Source organism: Takifugu rubripes, chromosome 11, assembly GCF_901000725.2.
Source record: "Takifugu rubripes chromosome 11, fTakRub1.2, whole genome shotgun sequence".
Classification (NCBI taxonomy): domain Eukaryota; kingdom Metazoa; phylum Chordata; class Actinopteri; order Tetraodontiformes; family Tetraodontidae; genus Takifugu; species Takifugu rubripes.
The window spans coordinates 12835262-12851592 of record NC_042295.1 but is presented as its reverse complement, the minus strand read 5'-3'; the positions used below and the strand labels follow the sequence as shown (position 1 = coordinate 12851592).

Genomic DNA, 16331 nt, shown 5'->3' with positions numbered 1-16331 from the left:
AAGGAACCTCAGGGGACCGGATCAGTCCCAGCACAGGATGAATGGGCTGTTGAGAAATGTTGCACAGATGTAATGTGAAGACTGACGTCTTCATCATGATTTCGTCTTTAGCCCTCTAAGTCATTCCCTCAGCCAGCTTTGCTTCCTCGTCCTTTTTCTGCCCGTCATGCCGGAGAGCTAGCGAAAAGCTAGACCCGTGGACAATCCGCTCCATCCTGCAGGCTGTGCTGCGCGCTCTGTTCCATAAATCGCACATCCCGTGGGGGCGATGGGAAGACAAGTGGCGGTGAGATAGAGCTGTCTGACTGGGCTCCTGTTTCAAATTAGGCCTGCTGGACAAAAGTTCCCTTGAAGTTAAATTTGTTTCGACTTCCTCTATCCTGTTTCAGTGGTGTCAACAGCCGCTCAGGTCCCAGCCAGCGTGACAGGACCGATGTGTCGGTGTGCATGTGGCCTCCACCGAAAGGTGCTTCACGGCTGTGTTAAAGGCAAACTAAAAGGACTCTTTAGGCAACTAATTCGGGACTTGTATCCTCCTTATGTTCCTTCATGTCCACTTCACTGAAGGTGGTATACACAGGTTACATGTGAACTTGTTCCAAAATGACTATTTTGGGCCAGAGGATTTCTCTGGCGGTGCACAATGATGGAGTTAATCTCATCTATTTTAATCTGGCTCATGGATATTAAGACCCGGCTATGCAGCCCAGGTCCCATCACCTCTGACCCCTTCTGTAATCCGCCTCTTCCATCAGCTCATTAGGCCCGGGGGGTTCACGCCTCATGCCATGTTGGGCCCAGCTGTGTCCCCCCAGTACACACACTAGCACGGGGTGTCGGGAAAAGGCCTCAGAAATGCGCAACAGGCGAGGGCCTCTGATCTCCGCTACAAGTGCAGTAAATCAGAGAGTGGAGGTGACGGTCTTAAGTGCTCATTAAAACAGGCAATAAGAAATGTGAAGAGAATGAAAGGCTCTCATAGCCGTCAGCCTGGACCGCTTAACGAGAGGAGACTGTTGGTCTTTGCTAATGACTGTCAATTAGGAAAAAGGGTAGATGGGGTGTTAACAAACATTTAATGGCAGAGCACAGGTCAGAAATGTTCCACAGCAACAATGGGCACCACAGTGCCCCCGTCTCACGTTCATAATTGCAGTTTCATATAGATTTTATGTTTTAAGTTTAAGCGGGTATTTTCAGTTAAATGTACAATTTCCAGGTGTGAAATTCTGGCTATCAGCAGACTGAGCATGAGGGAATATTCCTGATTTGTTGATAGGACACAGGTACGCCTGAGTAAGCAAAGGACAGCAGAATTTTGGAAAAAAGGAAGTTTTGTTTTGCTGACAAAATTGCTGACCAAGTTTGATCATTAAAAAAAACACAAACTGTGTCATCAAATGCAAATACTGTTGGCTTTTGTTAACATCTTGACACACTATCAAGCAGGCAGCGGCTGAATACTGAAACTGCTTTCAGCCCAAACTAGCAGCCACAACAAGGGGACGAAATTAGGCAAAACTATCGGGGCCACTAACACCCTGAAGCAAATGTGCTCATGTTCATTACCTGACTGAGCAGCTGCGGGAAGGCTAATATTAGGCTTGGTGGTTTGGGTGGCGCGGCGTGGATTAGGAAGTGGCGTGGGTGTGAAAGAGCTGCCTTCAGAGTGTTATCGCCCTCAGACTGCCCCCCACCCCCCGTCTGCAGGACAAACTCCCGAAATGACCCAAAGACCGCTTTCAGTGCGCAGTCAGGTGGGACGCAGCAGACGTGTTGCCTAACAGAAAACACTGTTGGCCAAGTCCGCCCGATAAATTGGTGGTGTCAGAACTGATTAAGCTGCCCTCGCAGTAACAAAGCCTGCGCTGATGTCCGAAGACCCGCAAACTCTTCGGACTTCCGCGCGTACAGATCATCTCACATCATCGGCCCCCTCGCAGGTTTGGAAAGCACAATCTCGGTCTGAGCACTGTTTTGTGTCTTGAAAGTGAAACAGCGAGGGGGGAGGAGAAAGGCAGGCCCGGCTGGATTAAGAGAGGGTCTGTTTTTCTTCTTCATGTCGATGCTGTCCTGCAGCAGAATAGATAGATATTGACGGCCTGCCAGTTGGTTTCAATTACATCCTTTGCACTTCAGACCAACATTAAAAAAACCTGTAGCCTTCCCTCCCCCCTGCCCTCTCTCCAATGAGCACGCTCTCCACTCTGAAGGAAAGGTACGAAATTGTTTCTGAAAGTGAAAAAAAAAATGCCGGAGGGGACTATTTTCAATGTATTTTTCTAATATCCTCTTCAGACTTGCAGTCTCCCCTGCAAGCCGTTTCTCTTTTAAGTAAAATCCTGTCATCTGCCCTGTGGGGGTTACACTGGAATGCTACTTCAATATAAGATCTGCACCTCTGCATTCTCTCTAATGTCCAAACTGGTGCACTGCAAGGGGGGAGGAAGGAAGGCAGAGGGGGAGAAGCAGGGATATGGGAACAAGGTGGAACTGTGCTTTGTTTGTTGCCCTCTGCACATACCGAAGCAAAGTTGAACAGCAATGAAATAAGGCACAGATGTGCATTACTGGCTCAGACTTCAGTTGTCCACAACGTGGGTGAAGGCCTGGTCAGATTGTGTTAAAAGGTGGACGCTCTGATGCTCCCTCAGCACCCACCACCCGTCATCCCGAAGACCTGTTATCGCCCCAACATACTTTGCTGCCTGGATGCCAGCATAGCGCACCGATAACCACAACCAGAACATCTCCCCTCATAGGGTTACTCGCCCTGTTTGGCTCATGTCACGCCATGCTATTCCTACGGGAACGCCAAGCTTCAAAGACGGCAAACTAGCACACGTAACAGATCCACAGTGCACTGATTTCAGAGCGGATAAGACAATTCCTGTCTGTTCTCGGAGAAGCATTGCCCTTTGACCTTTTTGGCTTTACCTGTGACAGGCTAGCTCATTATTTCAGTCAATGAGGAACCCCCCTTCCTGTTTGCGCCTCCTGCTTTCGGTCACTTGGCATTAGCTGCTGTTCTCTCCATGGTTCATAAAATTAAAACCATGCAAGGCAAAATGGACGAAAGTGAGGCAGTAAAAAGAGAAAAATGTAACTTTAGGATGCCACAAAAAGGTAAATCCAGTCAGTGTGGCTTTAAAAAATAAAGCCAGTAAAATGGCCCAAAGCATCTGATTGTGTGTAATCCAGGTTGTTTTTTTTTTTTAAATGTCCACTGATAGTTTTATGCTGCCTTTCTGGACACAGTGTTTGCTGTTGCATCCATCTTCTGGAGATGACCTCCTGCCAGACCTATAAAAGCAGATCCCTGAAACTGGAGCTGCACAGTCTTACAGCAGAAATTAAAAGTGCTCTGTAAAGATTTATTAGACCTACCGTAACTTATATAAATCTACAACTTACGAGCCCATTTGACTTTTTCATGAGGTTACTTTATCTTTCTTTGTTTGCTGGTGACTCATTTTTTTTATTCTTTGTGTTGTACGTGTTGTTGTTGTGTCATTATGAGTAATGGAAAAGCTGCAGAGTTGCCTTAAACTGTGTAACTTTAGCCAGGCTGAGGAGGGACAGTATGGGAATGCTTTCAAAGACTGTAGATTTTCCCAGATAGCATATCTGCCTCTTAAACTGTACCAGAAAGGGGTTTGTGTGTGAGACCCGGACCAGGAATCAGCCTGCTGATGCAAAGCAGAGCAATTACCGTTGCTATCCTCAGCCTCACAATCACAATCCCGAGACAACCGTCTGCTTATCTAGTGTCGCTAAGAAACCAAGGATAGAGATTAAGAACTCACATTGCTATCAGAATGGGAAAACAAGTCATTTCAGTGACACACCGAGAAGTAATTACCACTCTAATCGCACTAATTAGTTTGCTCAAGGGAAGGGTGGCTTTGAATTTATGCAGGAAAGCATCTTTTTCCTTTATTCTGGCTTAATTAGCACTTAAAGATAAGTGGAATAAGAAGATAGTACCCTTGAAATGTAGCCGTCATCCTGATTATAATGGTTTCTTGACTTCTGCAGTGTGTTCAGCCTCATGAGGAAGTCCTTCTTTTGTTGTAGATATCCGCTTTTTATTTTTCATTAGACTATAAGCAGCGTGATTAAGGAGGAAGAGTGGTATTAACAGATGCCACGAGAAGCCCAAATACATATGTCATTTCCTCCTGATGTTCTTATAAAGAGCACAAACATCAGTGTAACATCATCCTGGCTTAAATGTGGTCATTAATGAGGGAATTCTTAGAATTCTCGTGACTGATTTTTCCACATTTTAATATGTTTTAAGGACAAATAAAGCTGGCATTCCACTACAAGACGCCAGCGAGTCTTTTGTTTTTCAATAGGATTCTGAAGTGGATTCATACACGGTCAGTTAACGTCCATAATGCATTTCAGCAGCAAACATGGTTTAGGGGGAAGCCTCGTGTTCATCTTTGATGATGAAGCATTGTTGAGTGTGTCTTCGTCTTTGAGAAGCATTCGAGCGAGTGTCGAGTGTGTGTGTGTGCGTGTGTTTGTGTCGTGAGCCAGAGGGGCCCCTGGTCTGGTGGGGTTGTGTTTGAGAGCTGCTGGTGCTGTGAGATGGTCCTGCGGTGTGAGAATGATGTGTTGGAGTCATCTGAACCCCCTGCTGCAGCTCCAACATCTGCCTGCCCGCGGTGACCAATCAGAGCGTAGAGCCAGGGGCCGTGACAAATCAGCCAACTCGGTAATCTTTTCAGGGAATCCTGCTGGAGGACTTGGAACAAAAGCCAAACTCCAGCACCCCAGAAACGCTCCTGTTGCATCCACCCTCTCCATCCTCCCCACGGCCTCCTGGCTTTGATACGTTAGACCCCTGCGTGGAGGAACGGTCTCCTCCGCTCATACCAGCTCTCCCCACCTCAATGCAAGTAATCCCATGGATCATGACAGAAAAATGACAGAGGGTTTAATCTCATGAGAACGGTTCACATACATCCACTGAAAGGTTGTTTTGTGTTTTTTCTTTCATTAGCCTTTGGATAAGCCGGGACATTCCCATGCTGGAATTTGAGGGTCTTCTTTGGCTTTTCCTCTCTGCATTGCTGAGTGTTTATCTCTCATCTTCTTCTTCCAAAGCACGCTCAGGTGTGGAGCAACAGAGGTCTTCCAGTGTGAGATCACAGGGATTCTTAGGTAAGAAAATGAAATCCCCGATGATGCGGAGTTGCTGGGAAGGCCAGCGTTCCTTGTTCTTTGTGGAAACAGGAAGAGCCGGTGGAACTGAAGCAGACAGCTCAGTCAGAAAGGTCTAGACAGTTGATCTGGCCAGCCCATGTCAGCGGGCTAGCTCAGCGCCCCAGAAACATCTGAGGAATTGGCAGTCGGACGAAGGAAGGATTGGTTTCACTGAGTGATGTCCAGAGGGTAATTATGGGATGGACTAATGGGGATACAGACTCGCAACAAACCCGTTGACATGTTTGATGATCAGGTGATAATCTCCCAGAACAGAGTGGTTGGTTTTGTGCGATAAATAACTTACTGCATGCAGATCGGTCTCATAGACACAACTTGGATTGGACAGCGATGAGCTTTTCCCAAATGATCTCTTCCCTGATGGCCAAAACTTTGTCAACAGTGCAGAACATATCAAAACAGACCAAGGCAGCACACGCTGCCAGACACTGCAAACAGTGGGGACGCAGGGGGTGGGTGGGGGGGACAGCAGCTCTCAGGTTCAGTCCCAGACAGATCTCACTAAAGTGGGAAACAAGATATTCCACAGTCTTATTTGATTTAGGCCAACTGATTTGATCTTCCAAGCAAAAGGGAGTGAGCGCGACTCGCAGCAAATGTGCAGGATTTCTAGTTTACTGTATTTGGTTTGATGTGGCGGAGGATCTCTTTCACAATCAAAGGAGCTGGCTACTGTCTGCTCGGCTCTGGTTTCAGAGCAGATGTGCTGTGGTATTAGAAATCACCTGGAGGAGCCTCGGCCTCCTGGCAGGACCAGCTGCCCTCCTCAAACAGGTGTCTAATGGCTATAAAATCAGGTTCAGTCAGTTCATCATGACCACTTGTGTTCGTGCATTAGTCGACCTTTTCCTTTTCATCCTCCGAGCTGTCAGCTCCTATTCATCTAATTGGTATTACTGGTGAAGAGGTACTGATCTGGCGCCCTTCACCCCTCTCACCAGACTCACTACTTCTCCACCGGGCTGTGCCCCAGTCATTGGGCCTCCAGCGCCATGGAAGCTCACTTGCATCTTTGTATACTGAACTCTGCTTAACCCCTGGTGGTGATGAGCTGCTTAAAGATCTGTTGAGGACTCTTACCACGAGACAAATGGAACAAATATCGTCAATACGACCGCTAAGATTTGAGCTAGATGATTGCATGTTTCAGAGGTAGCCACTTTGCTCTATTTCTTTGACGAAATCTGTTTCCTTTGCACCCCCACCTTGACTTGGTTGTGTTTTTAGTTTTCTCCGTGTATTAGTAATGCACTCAAGAGGACAGAGTTTGTGCAATCAGCGAAGTTATAAAGTCCAGAGTCATAGACAGGAAGTGTGCTAAGTTAACAGGAAGAGAAGCCTGATTTCACTGCTGCAGGAGGGAGTTTTGAAAGGGGGAAAGCAGAGAGAACGAGAACAAGAAAGAGGAGGGGGTGAAGTTGCGTCAATCGCCTTGAAAATGAAAACTGGCTTGCTGAGAAGAGTTTCAGTCAGGAAGACACAGTGGCTGGTGGGTAATTTATAGCACAGAAAGGCTTGTAGGGTGAAAAACATTATTTTAGCGGCCCCCACATCCTAATAGGAGCCAGATGTGGGGGGATTAACAAAGACTATTCCCCCTTCTCCCTCTGTCTGTGCTCCCCCTTCACAGGAGTCCCCAATCTCTCTCTACACCATTCCGTGCGTATATTTTCTTCCAAGTGTACGATGCCTTTGGAACACGAGAGCAGTCAACACTCTGGTTTTTGAGGTGAGACTTAAAGAAAGCATCAGTGAACTTTTCCAAACAAATCCTCGGTTTACTCCCCACTGCCTGCTCGTGTGCAAACAGCAGCTCTGTGGCTGCTGATGTCACTTTCCTCCCGGGGTTGCGCGCATCGCCAGGCCACATGTTAGGCAGCAACATGACAAACTGGTGCCCAATCAGGATTTAATTAATCTCCTTTATAAAGCTCAGAAGGTCGCTTTTTGTACTGAAAATGCTGCTTTAATATGCTGCTAGTTCATTTAGTGCTCTTGTAGGGCACTGTTGCGTGCTAGTTCCCATTACCTGGCAACTACCACATATGACACACCTTCGAACTGAGCTGTGGGGATACCAACATCTGTTACATTCATGAAACTGCACGGAACTCAAACCCGTTGACAGGACCGGCTACGGAAGGTGCATGAATGGAATCAAAAGCACATTGTCAGTGCCGGTGTAATTACCATCAATCCCAAAAGGGGGAGACAGGAGTTCTGCGCTGCAACTATAAAGACGATTTGAGAGCATTAATCACTAAAATGTGTTGGGAAGGGGAGCTGCCATTGAGAAGGTCCAGCACAATAGCACCGGTGCCAAAGTCAACACATTATGAAAATTGAACAAGATTACCAAATTTTTTTGCTCTACCCTCCCACCTTAAATCATCATCTGGGACTAAACTCTGGATATTGCAACCCACAGTGCAGCCCCGAAACACATCTGCACTTTCAACTCTCTCTCTTTCTTCTTTCTTGCATTCTATGTGTGCTATTAATAGGATATGACATAAATTTATTGAAACTCTTTGTGTGTGTGTGTGTGTGTGTGTGTGTGTGTGTGCGTGTGTGTGTAAACAGCAGGGGCAGGAGCTCAGAGAATGACAGTGTGTCAGCAGCGGACAGAAACTCGAACCCTCTGATCTGGTCCTCGGAGTCTCCTGCCTCCCAGCTGTCACAGAGCCTCTGGCATCCTCCTCGGCCCCTCGCCCCCTGCCCGCGTCCTTTGAAGATAGCTACCCGGGAAACTGAAAGCTATTTTCAAAGAAAGACAAGAGATGAGAGGAGAACGTGGATGGTGGAGGAAAAGCGTGATGCGGTCCGAGAGGGTTTAAGATATAGAATTGTTCGTGAATATGGAGAAATACAGAACGGTGAAACACATCGTTCTTGTCAAAAAAAACCTCAAACAGTTGAAATCAACAGGCACTATAATGAGAGAAGAGTAGGGGGCTGTGAGCACGTGTTCTCTGGTTTCTACAACAAGTGAATCGGGCCCTCTGACCTCACATCCTGCTCTGCTCTGATGGACTCCCAGGGAGTGAATTTCTCCTACAGTAGAGTTTCCGTCAAACTTTCCCTCCTTGAATCCCAGATACAATGAGGGAGTGTGCCAGAGCGCCAGGGTTCCAGCAGAACTCCTGAGGTCTTCACTGGATTCACACTGATACGCGGAGGACAGGAAGCAGACGCAGGACAGATGGTTGTGGTCGACTCAGCAGTGGGCACCTCCGAGGACACAAACGCTGCCAGCCAGATGGACGTCGAGGAGCTGGCACTGTTGCTTAAAGAGCGAGGGAGGTCCACTGATGCCCCTACTGACGGTAACATCAGACACAGCGCCACCAGAAGGCCGACACAGGCTACACAGGATGCACGTCATAGCCGGACAAAAACATTTGCAGGGGAAACTCAGGGATAAATATGAGTCAGCAAGACAGCTCAAGGGTGACTGGTTAATCCACCCGACTTCATATAACACGATGGTGCCTGTGCACGGGAGCGGTTTTCCTTTATGAGTTCTGACCCATAAGTTAAGTCTAAAATATTCCAATATTAAAAAAATACAGACATACGACGACGTTTTGCTATGGTTTTTGATTTACCGACAGTTTAGCCACGGAGGAGTCAGCAGAGAATTGAGCTACATTCGCATTGGCACCTTTGAGCGAATCACCTGACCCACAATTGGCAATTTTATTTTATTACATCTGTGGTCGTGCAAGGAGTTGGCTCAGTTTCTGTAGCTTCCTGGCAGCGTAGAAAAATGGCTATCAGCTAACAAAAGCTGCTACAATGGCTAAAATTAGGCATCTGGCTGCTTTCTTCTTCCAAGCTTCAGCACATGCAGCCATCTGTTCGCTGTTCGCTGTCCTCTGGATCTCCATTTTAGAGGTGAAGAGATACTCAAAAAATAATGAATTTGTGATTAAATAGACGCCTCCTCTTACAGCTCCTCTCTAATCAGCTGCAAAAGGTTTTGTAACCTGCCTCCCCAGGTGTGGAGGTGAGGGGTCAGGGCTTTATGGTGGAGTGGGTGGGGGTCGGGACCTGCACTCTGTGGAATTCTGGTGTCACCGTGGCCATTCACAATGGAGCAGTGAGAATGACAGGTAGCCCCTGGGGGCTGTAAATAACAGATATGCTTTTATTCTTATGAGAGGGATGAGGAGGGGGTTAAAAGCCGGGTGTAGCTCAAAACAGGAAATTAGTATAAGGCAGAAGGGCAGAGAAACCAAAAACAGACAAATGGGAAAAGATAATTGTATTTGGGGAACAAAGGAATGCCAGCAGCTTAAGGGCAGAATCTCATATCCCATAGAAACCAACTTTCAATTCTGCAGGTTATTGCTTTTATTTTGGCTCAGCACATTGTCCGAGGTATATGGATTCACTCAAAGCACACAAAATATCACTTAAACAGCAGTTTAAACAAGAAATGATTTGAGAAGAGAGATGACGTGGGAAAAACCGAGCACGGAGCGTAAAAAATCAAATTAGCTTTACGACATTAACATTTGTATATAAAACTGGCTCCAGGCACGTTACCAGCATAAGAGTTCCATTAAAAATTCCTGGTAAAATCATCCAGATTACCGGAGGCAGCATGACAAGACGCAGGATTTGAGCTTCCTTAATCCCAAACATTTCACTTGTCTGGCTTGTCAAATGTGGAATGAAGAAGGTGTGTGTGTGTGTGGAGGGGGGGGGGGGGGCTGAGGTGAGCTGTTTCAGACCTGTTTGAGAAGCACAAGCACAGACAGGGCTAGCAAAACTTTGTCTTGGAGTGGGCAAGCGCGAGATAGTGGCGTGTAATGCAACTCATTTCTCCTGCAGCCTCCAGAAAATTCCCCTAAGCCAATACTTGCAGGACTGGTGCCAAGGAGAAGCAGGGGGTAGCGGAGGAGGGAGGGGGTCCATCAAAACACGTGGACACAGACAAAATCAAACCTCTGCCGGGCAGATATGATCATAATTCCTATATTTTGTACTTATATGTTGTACTTATATGTTGAAAGGTGATAGAAGAGACTTTAGAAGGTTATTTTCAAGGTTATTCACCTCGTGGAATCAAAATCACTTTTCAGAAAAGAAAGTTGGGTTTTTACCTTTGTTTTCCCACACAATGACTGCATACAACTTGATGCAGGATAAGTACTGGTCCTGCCGAACAGTCCAAAATAGAGGCGGAAACTGAATACCGCGAGTCTTTCTGCACATTGTCAGGTGATCCAAGGGAGAATAAGAAACTCAGGTGTATACAAAATACAGAGAATGGGGGGCAGCACATCTCTCATGAAGGAGGGGGTGTTGGGGAGTCCTTCACCCACCCTCGGGGCAGGTCAGAGTCCCTGACCTCTGATCTCTCCCTGAAAGAAGGGAATTTAGGGGAGGGAGAGCGAAACATGTCTGAGCAGAGTTAGTAGAAGGAGAGCGGAGGGAACAAAGACTCGACGTAAGAAGCCCCACACACAACACGTCTACATCTAAAGAAGACTGTGACCCGTGCGTGTTTATTTCAAACCGCCCTGAATCAGATTTAGCAGCAATAATTGAGACGCGTTTGTGGTTCGAGCTCGAACATGTGCAAACAACACAACTATCAGCACGCATACCTGATTGATGATGCTCTTCTCTCTTTTTGGATCTACTTCAGAGGTTTGTCCATCTCTGTTGCTCTTGACTTTTCTTCTTTAATCTGCATTAAAGGGTCCTTGTGACCCCTGACCCCTCAGACATCTGTCTCAGGAGGCATGTGCCGTCCAGATGTGCACTCCAAAGAGCACCAGACAGCAAAACATCAAAAGCAATTCTGTTCAGTTCTCACTAGAGGGCAGCACATAAGGTTGTGAAAGAGTCATTTATTTTTAGTTATTAACTAAAAGCTAATTGTATAGCTAATGTTTTTTTTAGCTAATTTTTGGCAACTTAAACATGTAAAGCAAAGTTTGATGAGATTATTTAAGTTTCACTGCTATTTGTACCTTTTCCAACCAACGTAATCGTGGTACATTTGAGACAAACTAACTTTGATTTCTTAATAAACCAATAAACACCTGGTTTCACAAGTCTGAAAGCGCAAAGTCAAAACTCATCCCAGAGGAAGAACCTGAAACCTCCCCTGGCCTCCACCAGCAGTATCAGCTGCACAACAGCTCGCCTCTCAAACATTTGCAGCCCAAATGAAAGTTCTCCAGTTTGTTCTTGTTTCTTTCTGTTGACACTCTCCCCATAATCCCTCCTGCCCTGCAGCTTCACATCAGTCCACTCTGTCACTTTTACTTATTTTTCTCACACACATATGAGGAATTTCAGCTCATCCAGATCTGCAATCCAACATGCACATATGACTTTTTTCTCTCTCTTTTTTCTCTTGCAATGCCCTGTGCACCGTCTCCTTCCTGTCACTCTTCATTAAGGACACGAGGGCACATTTTCTCAGTCTCCCAAAGCTTTGATCTGCACAACACACTCCTTAACTGTCTGATTAGGCACACTAACGTGCTTAACTGGTGTGTGAAGCCCTGGTTTACCTCCGCTCTATGCTGGTAATCATTGGTAGAGTGCATGCTTACAGCTGTGGTTATGAAAGTTACTGCTCTGTCATGGTCCACCTCCACACCGACCTTCCAGTCTCCATTCCCCCTTTACACCCTCTCTCTTCATTACTTGCACCATCTCTCCCACTTTAAGGCTCCAGGAACCAAAGACCAAGAGAGAGAGAGAGAGAAAGAGAGGGAGACCTTCTCCTCACTAAAGGGGCAAAATGCTCAGAACAAGTCAGAGTAAGAAAGGAAGCCATTGTAGGGGGGCGGCCTGGGGACAAGTCATCCATTCAAATGCGGCCAGCCGTGTACAATGGGTAAACTAACATCAGTGACATTTGGAGTTGCCCAAGCTTTAGAGTGAGAGGAAAAGGCGCGCGTGCATGTGTGTGTGTGTGTGTGTGTGTGTGTGTGAGTGTGTGTGCACAGGGGAGGGAGAGGGAAAGACACCAGGGGCAAGGAGGCTGGTGAGAGGAGCACTGTCGGAAACACCCCTTCAGAGGCACCAGCCATTGATCAAAAATTCATGTCAGGGGTTGGGATCAAACCAGCATGGCCTCTGTTAGCTTTCATGTGCTGGAGAAGAGAGGGGGGGGGGACATCTGTGATAGCCACCTTCTCCGAATTCTGTCCCCACGGACCAGGCAAGGATTAGAACCCGAGGCCATCCGGGGCAACGCGGGGCCAAAAGGGTGATGGACGACAGGCCTGATCAAAGCGCTCAGATAGCACAGCTTGTTGCACTCTATCAGCTGTCGTTATGAGACGAAGCGCTTTGATTAAAGATAATGTGGGAACTCAGAGGCCTCGTTCAGATGCTCGTGAGTCATGCGGACGAATCCTGGTATCACTGTCAATCCTGCGCCATACGGAGGCTGAGCAGTTAAAATTCCTCACTGGAAAGGTTTTTGGCGCAATCCCGGTGTACTGTTTCAGGTCCACGTCGTGTGAGGCACACTGCAACGTCTCAGAGCACCTTTAAAAGGCAAATATAGACTTGTTAATGTTTCTCAAGCATACAAATTGGTAACTATTAGGCTTATCTATGTGTAGGGGAGACTAATGGCATTTTTAAAATTCCTTAATTCCGTTCTAACAGAAGAGTTCATAAGTTAAATTCTATATGAGCCATTTTGAATTGAACATCAGGTTTAATTGTGTTTTTTGTTGTTGTTCTTTGTTCCTGGAAGTTTTGTTTTAGTTTTGTGACACATTTGATGAGGTTTTCAGACACAGCAGAACCAATAAAAATCCTTTTTTGGGGACATTTAGTCCGTGTGAAGTGAAAATGTTATTTATCACCTTTTTTCTCCCACCTCTTGTGTGTCTCCATGACGATTACATACAAGTAATGTCTGTAATGTCTCTGTTTTCAGTGAAACGGGGGAGAACATCATTGAAAACACCTGGTGTGTAGAGTTTTCCCACAAACTAGAGATTCAGGTTTCATCCAAAACTAAGAACGATATTGGCAGCCTGTAACCAGTAAAAAGCATTTAAACCTACTTATTCTTATTAGATTTGCGTCATTTCCTCAAACTTTTTTTTTACAGTAATTCTTTTTCAACTCGGAAGAACTAAAACACCTGTGCGGCGCCATTAGGAGGGAAATGAATAAAAACTGTGCCATTTTTCTACGTACTTTCAAGCATTTCCGTGATCCATTACTTTGCTAGCTTCACTACGACTCCCCCGAAAGTATTGAGATCAACATGCTTTTGTTCCATATGTCATAATAGTCACATCTCTCTCTCCCCTTCTCATCAACACACTCCTGCTCGATGACGTCTGTGAGCTGAGAGTTAGCTTAGAAAGGCATCCACTCTGTTTAAACAAGCCCGTAGGAGTAAACACGACTGGACCACCTTGCCTGCCAGCCTGGAGCCATCCTGGCACTCACGCTGCCATATCCCTGCGCGCCCCCCTGCCGGCAGTGTCGTCGTAGGGGTCCTCCCGGTGCCTCGCACGTTGGGGTTCTTGAGGGCAAAAGCCTCCTTGTTCTCTGGCTTCTGTGATTCAGCGGGACTACCTTAAAGGCACTAACAGCTGCTAAAAGTGGTCGACTCTGAAGGGCTGTCTCATGAATCAGGCCTGGACAGGAGGTATCTTCCCACAGAGCGCAGGACCTGAACTGGAATCCCTTCCTTAATCTAACCAACCATTTTAAGATGCGAATTTCTTCAGTTGTTGTGGATGTGCCACTATAGCTGTTGGAAAAGAAATGAGGCGTCCACCCATATAACCTCGGAGTAGCATATGTCTGCACATACATACAAGCACAAACACACACTGCAACCAGCTGGGGCCCAGTGGCTCCTTCGTCATGCATTCCCAGGGTGCATCACTCTCTGACAGCTGTAGGGGCCTGTTAACACCCCGATCAGTGATGTGATTATGGCTCTCTTAAGATACTGAACCACACACAGCTCCCGCTGGACAAAGACGGGTCTGTCCACGCTGCCCAGTAGATCCTGACACAACCCCAGCTGGATCAAACGTTTAGTTTATCTAGGCTTTGCTCCAGCTCACCTTCTATTTCCTGGGAGGTGAAGGCCATGGAGCGCTATGTTCCACTTGGCGAACAGAGGAAGGGGCGGTACAATCACGCTTATACTGTATACAATCAACAGCCATGACACGCCACAGCGGGCCACCCCCTGAGCAAAGGCCACCCATTGGACTTCTGAATACAGAGAGCCACGCTGTTAAATGTGTTTTGCCTCCATTTGTTGGTGTTTTGGAAATTCCATGCAACCTGTGTGTGTGTCCCGGGGTTCCAATGTGCATTTTCAATTTGATATTAAGAATTATGCGTGCATGATGGGAAATGGGTAAACCAGCTCTGTCCTTCAAAGACAGGATGGGGGGGGGGATGTCCTGCCAAAACCTGGCCCGGACGTTTCCCCAGCAGCAATTAAAAGGGACGCAGAAGGAAACCGCTGCGGTCTTGTTTCACCTGAGACACGACTGAGAGTGCAACCGGTCGGTCAGAGAATGTTCGCCTGCCTGACCTATTAGCAGGTCAACGCTAACAGTATGATGTCATCAGGGGGAAGGACACAGATTTACAGCCTGGCACCGAACCCGTGACTTTTCAGACGTGACAGCATTCTTTCCTCCTTCGCAAAAGTTTGAGGGTATTTTTTTTGGATGCTTTGCAGGTGTGACACGGTGTCCATTAAATGGGAACCTCATGTTTCCCCAGCTTATGTCTAAACAAGGGCTCCAACCAAATGTGAGACAATGCGTGTGACTAATGTGGTTGAAAATATGTGGTTTAGAGTTGCTTTATTATTAATATTGGATATCATGAACAAAACTGGCTGGCCTTTGTTTTTAATGTTTATAAATGTATTAATAAACAGCTCAGCTTTACATAGATCTATATATAGTTTAGACTTAACTGACTGGTTCCAGGCATACAGCTTCTCCTGGATGGCTGTTTATTATCAGCTTGTACTGAACGCATGTGTACCAACCAGCTCAGGAGAGCACACATCTCAGCCTGTCTATCTTCACTCTCTGTCCTGCTTAATGCAACTAATCTGTCCTGAACGGCTCAGTCACAACCTTGGCTCCTCAAACAACATAATTCAATTGTCTTTAAATCCACAGGCGAAGAATAACCCCTGAATAGTAAATCAGCGCCGTGGCGTCTCTTCGCCGGAGCCGAGCGAGGCTCCGACTGGTCCACGGGGCCTCTGGTGAAGAGAGACCAAGGCAGCTCCATTCTATCCCCTGCTGGTGCAAATCAAAATAAAAGCCGTTCTGAAAGGCCCAGCATGTGCTCAAGTCATTTGAGGCCCCGTTGAGAAAAAAAAAGAGAAAGAAAAAACATCCCTGATTCCCATCTTCTTATTGACAGACAGACAAATCAGAGATGGATCCTCCCTCCACCTTAAGAATGTGTGTTTGCATGAGGAATGATGAAGCACAGCAGGGCAACAGGATGAGCAACAAGCCCGTGTTTGGGGCTTGCATGCTGGGATGGACGGAAAAGAACTGATCTCCAGGAGTGTCCTAGCGGTATAAAATACCATAAACCTTTCGTTTAAATGATAACAAACCCCAGCTGATCCGGTTTTACTGGTCAGGATGTCTGGTAATAACGGTGGCGTCTTGGATTTAATTTATTTATTCAACTAAGAATAATTCCTTGGAAAGTTTTAATGAGCTGCACAGAGCTGCAGCTGTGTTACAGGTGGAGAACTGTAGCTTAAATAAGAGCGGACCCCTGGAGGACAGAGCCTTTTTCTGGGCCAAAGAACACCTTGAGCATTACACACAGACACACGGTTGGTTTTTGATGAACACGGCAATTATCCTAATGCGTATGTTCCTCACTGTATGCGCTCTGTCCGGTGAAACTAATGAGTACATGTCTGGCTACACTCAGGGGTCGCTGAACTTCTGTGTTTCTCCTCTCTTCCCAGCATGGGTCCACCCGCAGATGTATTAACACGTTTTTGTCCTACAAGCATTGGTTTTAAAATATATATAGGGAAAAGAAAAAAAAAATCAAAAAGAAAGTGGCAATTACCTCAG

At 46.5% G+C, this 16331-nt stretch overlaps 1 long non-coding RNA gene across 1 annotated transcript; it reads left to right on the top strand.

Annotated features, from left to right (window-relative positions):
- The first annotated feature begins 5062 nt into the window (after window positions 1-5062).
- Window positions 5063-8739, top strand: LOC115251478 (uncharacterized). Its single transcript, XR_003890031.1, has 3 exons — window positions 5063-5175; window positions 6869-6967; window positions 7822-8739. It is a non-coding gene; the product is annotated as an uncharacterized lncRNA (long non-coding RNA).
- The last annotated feature ends 7592 nt before the right edge of the window (window positions 8740-16331 follow it).